The 5235-nt window shown below is 41.5% G+C and overlaps 1 long non-coding RNA gene across 1 annotated transcript; it reads left to right on the plus strand.

Annotated features, from left to right (window-relative positions):
• Positions 1–789: 789 nt before the first annotated feature.
• LOC110259585 (uncharacterized) lies at positions 790–4895 on the plus strand. The gene is made up of 2 exons (XR_014832179.1): positions 790–1105; positions 4312–4895. It is a non-coding gene; the product is annotated as an uncharacterized LOC110259585 (long non-coding RNA).
• The last annotated feature ends 340 nt before the right edge of the window (positions 4896–5235 follow it).

Here is a 5235-nt window from a genome sequence, read left to right on the forward strand (position 1 = left end):
ATTGGTATATCAATATGATACCATGTTATTTATTCCCAGAAAGAAACAAGCTATTAAGCCATGAGGAGACATGGGGGATGTTTTATTTTTGTTGTTGTCATTTGTTTGTTTTTGTTTTGTTTTGATTTTGCTTTTTTTAGGGCCACACCCATGGCATATGGAAATTCCCAGGTTAGGGAGCTACAGCTGCTGGCCTATGCCACAGCCATAGCAATGCCAGATCCAAGCTGCATCTGTGACCTACACCACAGCTCATGGCAATGCTGGATCCTTTAACCACTGAGCAGGGCTAGGGATCAAACTTGCATCCTTATGGATACTAGTTGGTTTCAATTCCACTGAGCCAAAATGGGAACTCCAGACATGGGGAATGTTCAATGCATATTAGTAAGTGAAAGAAGTCAATATGAAAAGGCTACATACAATAGGATTCCAACTATATGATGTTATGGAAAAGATGAAACTATGAAGACTGTAAAAATAACACTGGTTTTCAGGAGTTGGGGGAAGGAAGGGATGAATAGGCAGGCACATAGGATTTCTAGGTAGTGAAACTGCTCTATATGGTATTATAGTGGTGGATATATGTCATTAAATTTATCTAAATCCATAGAATGTATGTATCAAATGATATTGTTAAATTTCTATTTCATTTCTCTCTTCCACTAGTCTGTCCATGTCACGAGACATGTTTTTCCAATCTTCTTACTTGATTATCTACCCCTAGCCCCTCCTCATGTGATCTCATCAAAAGAGTGCAATAAAAGCAGGTGTGGTTTCTTGAGGCGGGACTTTTGGTTCTAGAGACCTTGAGTTCCCAGGTTTCCATCTTTACTATCCCTGTGTTTTGTTTTGTGTTGGCATTTTGTTTTGTGTTGGCTCTTTCCTTAAGTTCCACAGCACCCGTTCTTCAGCCCCATCCTGCTGAGCTGGTCTTGGCAAGTGGCGCCCAACATGGGGCAGGGAAACAGGCAGGTGAAGAACGAAGGACTGTGACTACAGCAGGAATTTTTATTCATTGTAAGTGCTGTGGAGCCCTGAGAAGAAGGGAGGAATTTTGCATGGCCACGCTGAAGAAATCGTGTGGATGTGTTCCTTCTCTCAGGTATTTACAGGGTAAAATGGGAAATTTCAGGAAACTATAGTCCTTACATTTCTTTGTTAGGACAACTCCTTAAAAAAGGGGGTGCAAAAATAAGTGAAAGTAAGCTTTTGGAACTTTTTCAGACTATTGAGAAACATTGTGATTGGTTTCTTACATTAAAACATTAGATTTAAAGACATGGGAAATGGTGGGTACGGAACTTAGGATATTGCATGATGAGGGTGTTTCAATTCCTGTGTCTATTTGGAGTACTTGGAGCTTAATTAAATCAGTTTTAGAACCTCTACAGATCCAGAGGACTTAGAGGAGGAAGAAGGGGAGTTTACACCTTTGATGGAAGAACCTAAATATGTAGTCCCTGAACAAAAATATCATAGAGAATATTTGGCTCCTGAGCCTTCAGCTCCAAATGTTGATTCTGATATTCCTCAATTGCCTCCTATTAGGAGTAAGGTGACGAGGACTCATCAAACCTCTACTTCTAGGGTTGCAAAGAAAATGAGCGCTATCCCTGAACACCATCTATCATCCATTCAACAGCGAATTTTACAGGCTCAAAGGGAAGGCAATTTGGACGCCATACATTTAGCCTTTCCAGTAACTGTCAGGGAGACAGCGTCTCTAGGCATTGATCCCACCAACCCTAATGGAGTTTATGAGTTCATTCATGAGCCCTTTCCTTTTAAAATTCTTAAAGAATTAAAACAAGTCATTCAAAACTATGGTGTTAATTCTCCCTTTACAAAAGGAATCATACAGGCAGTAGCTGAACGAAATCATATGATTCCTGCTGATTGGCATAACTTAACCCTGCTGTGCTATCACCTAGTGAATATTTACAATTTAAGTCTTGGTGGCAAGATCATGCCCAAATTACTGCTAATTGTAATCAGGCTCGAAATCTGCCTATTACAATGGAACAAATGTTAGGGCTTGATCCTTGGGGTAATCCTCAAGATCAAATGAGAATGAATGATTTAGCTATTGAACAGATTAGGCAATGTTGCTTGATGGCGTGGGATAAAATTGAATCTGGGATAAAATTGAATCTAAGGGTCAAATAAATACTTATTTTCAAAAGATCCTACAAGGCCCTAAGGAAACTTATACTGAATTTCTAGCTCATTTACAAGAGGCATTAAAATGACAAATTACTAACTCTGAGGTGTCTGATACTATTTTTCAATTGTTAGCATATGAAAATGCAAATACTGATTGCAAAAAGGCCACAGGATTTTTAAAAGGAAAAGCTAACATTGCTGAATATATTAAAGCCTGTCAGGGAGTGGGGACGGAGTCCTTTAAGGCCTCAATGCTAGCCTAAGCAATTGCTAATTTAAAGAGAGCCTCTCACTCCAAATAATTACAGGCTGGAGTTTCACTTACCGTCAGGTGAAACCAGTTAATATGGGAATGCCTGACAGGACTTTATGTACCTTCAAGAGAATGAAAAATCAAATTCATTGGAATATATGCAGGGCTACGGAGGGGGTCATACTGCTTAATGGTTCCTATGGAACTATGGGATTCGTCCCCTAAGGGGAAGCCGATTCCTGTCTGTATGGGCCATCAACCTCTGTGTTCTGTTAATGAATTACTCTCTTGGACAGTCTCCAGCCAATCAGGCCAATAAGAATAAAGAATATATATATATATACACATACACATACATAAAGTCTTCGAAACTGCTCAAATCAAAGCTAGGGAAGATGAAGGGAATGATGCTATAAATGCCAAAGGCAAATTAGGATAGAACAAGATTCCCCACAGGGTGTCAGGTGGTTTCTATGAGTGATCCCAGTTGGTCTGTTGATGAGGGAGATAACCACAATTGGCATAGAAATCATTTTGTTACTTGTATAGTAGAGGGATTAAAAGCCTCACGAGTAAAGCCCATTAAAAACTATTGGAGGTTTACTAGGGGAACAAGAGTCCATCAGCTTTCTTAAAAAGACTCAGAAAGGCATTGAGAAAACATATACCAAGGAACCCAGAAACAATGGAAGGCCAAATAATTCTTAAGGATAAATTTATAGTTCAATTGGTGCCAGATATATGGAGAAAGCTCAAAAAAATTGGCTTTGGGCCCTGATCAGGACCTGGAGCACCTCCTCAGAGTAGCAACTCAAATATGTTATAATCGGGGCCAAGAAGAATGAAAGGAGAACAAGAAGAGAGAGAAAAAGCTGAGGCTCTAGTTATGGTGCTGCAGGGAGTCAATCTGGAAGTTTCCAAGGTGAGAGGACTAGGGCAGAGACCTATGCCCGGAGCCTGTTTCCTCTGTGGAAAAGAGGGATTCTTCAAATGGGAATGACTTAGACTCAGCTGTGCCTCATATGTTGGGGAGATCACTGAAGAGGGACTGCCCCTGAAGATGAAGGTCTCTGTGGAGACCCCTCAGGCCCAGGATCAAGACTGATGGGACATTTCCATAATGGCTCCTGTCCTTATCATCACTCAGGAGACCTGAGTGACTCTAAATGTAGGAAGAGAGCCTATTGACTTCCTCCTGAATACGGAGCCACTTTTCAGTCCTTCTCTCCAATCCTGGGCCCCTCCTCATGAATCTGCCATATTCATGTTTCTGGCAAGCCAGTTACAAAATTTTTACACAACCTTTGAGTTGTGACTGGGAATCCATATTCTTTTCTCAATGCCTTTCTGATTGTTCCAGACTCCAATTCCTCTTTTAGAAAGAGATATTTTGTAAGAGGTTAAAGCCTCAATTCACATGGCAATGGAGGACGTCCCATGTGGCTCACAACATAACTACTCGGCAAGTGGCGCCCATCTGGGGTGCCAGGAATATATGCCTCAATCAAGGTTTCTCCATTTCCTTAACTAAGGCCTTGCTATTATAAAATCTAAATGTTGTATTCCTAATTGTTCATAGAATGTGTCTCATTCCCTGTTAGATCTTCAACAGTAGATTCATGAGCTGTCCTATCCAGCTCCATCTTTTGGAGCTGCTTTGTGGAACCAGCTGACCTCCTCTTCCTGGTGAAAAAATATTTCTTCACCATATTCATTGTGATCTTGATCCTGTTATTATAATTAATTGTATTTCTTGCTTCATTACATCTTGATTAAGAGCTATCAATATTCAAATGTTGATAGAAGGGGTATCCAAAGCAATGTGTCAGGGCCCACTTGACTGTCCCATGAGTGGAGACCTAACTGCTTTCCCTAACGATGCCCCTTTTCAGCAGGAAGAAGTTTGAGCGGTCGTCGCCCCTTTTCCCACAGAGTCTCCAACTCAGGGGTGGGGATTGAGAATATGAGCTTTGATACATTCTTTGTAAAATAAGGGTCGCATAGATCCCCAACTGCTATAAAGGTTACAGTTATTACCCTGTGGAACCATCCTCTGCTACCACATCATAGTCAAGAAGTCTGCATCCGCAGCTCACACGGACACCTGGGAGGCTGTGCCAGCACCTCGAGAATCCCCTCATGGTCAAGTTCCAGAGACTTCCTTCGCCATCATCAGAGAACATTAAGCCCTGCTCTGGCCACCCCTAGAAGCTGGTCAGTCTACACATGGCAGAAGCCCGAGGAGTTCTACGTGAGACTTAATTTGGACTCTGAGACTTAACTTGGACTTGAGTTCTGTCTATAGATGGGGGAAGCAAACAACTTGGGAAGTAGTGTTTTTGTCCTCCTGTAAAAACAAAAAGGAGGAGATGTCATGAGACATGTTTTTCCAATCTTCTTGCTTGATTATCCACCCCTAGCCCCTCCTCATGTGATCTCATCAAAAGAGTGAAATAAAAGTGGTGTGGTTTCTTGAGGCGGTGCTCTTGGTCCTAGAGACCTTGAGTCCCCCGGGTTCCCACTTTTACTATCCCTGTGTTTTGTTTTGTGTTGGCTTTTTCCTTAAGTTCCACAGCACCCATTCTTCAGCCCCATCCTGCTGAGCTGGTCTTGGCATGGCCAGATGTTGGAAAAGTATATTTAAAAATATTACATTTCAGCAAGTTCCAATGTGACACAGTAGGTTAAGGATCCAGTATTGCTGCAGCTGTGCCACAGGTTGCAACTGTGGCACAGATGCAATCCCTGGCCAGGGAACTTGTTTATGCTGCAGGTGTGGCCAAAAAAAATATATATATCACACTTTAAGTTAAATT

Source organism: Sus scrofa, chromosome 1 (genome assembly GCF_054392235.1).
Source record: "Sus scrofa isolate SSC_HxYL_T2T_F1_AM1 chromosome 1, Sscrofa_HxYL_maternal_Yorkshire_Landrace_v2.0, whole genome shotgun sequence".
NCBI classification, from domain to species: Eukaryota; Metazoa; Chordata; class Mammalia; order Artiodactyla; family Suidae; genus Sus; species Sus scrofa.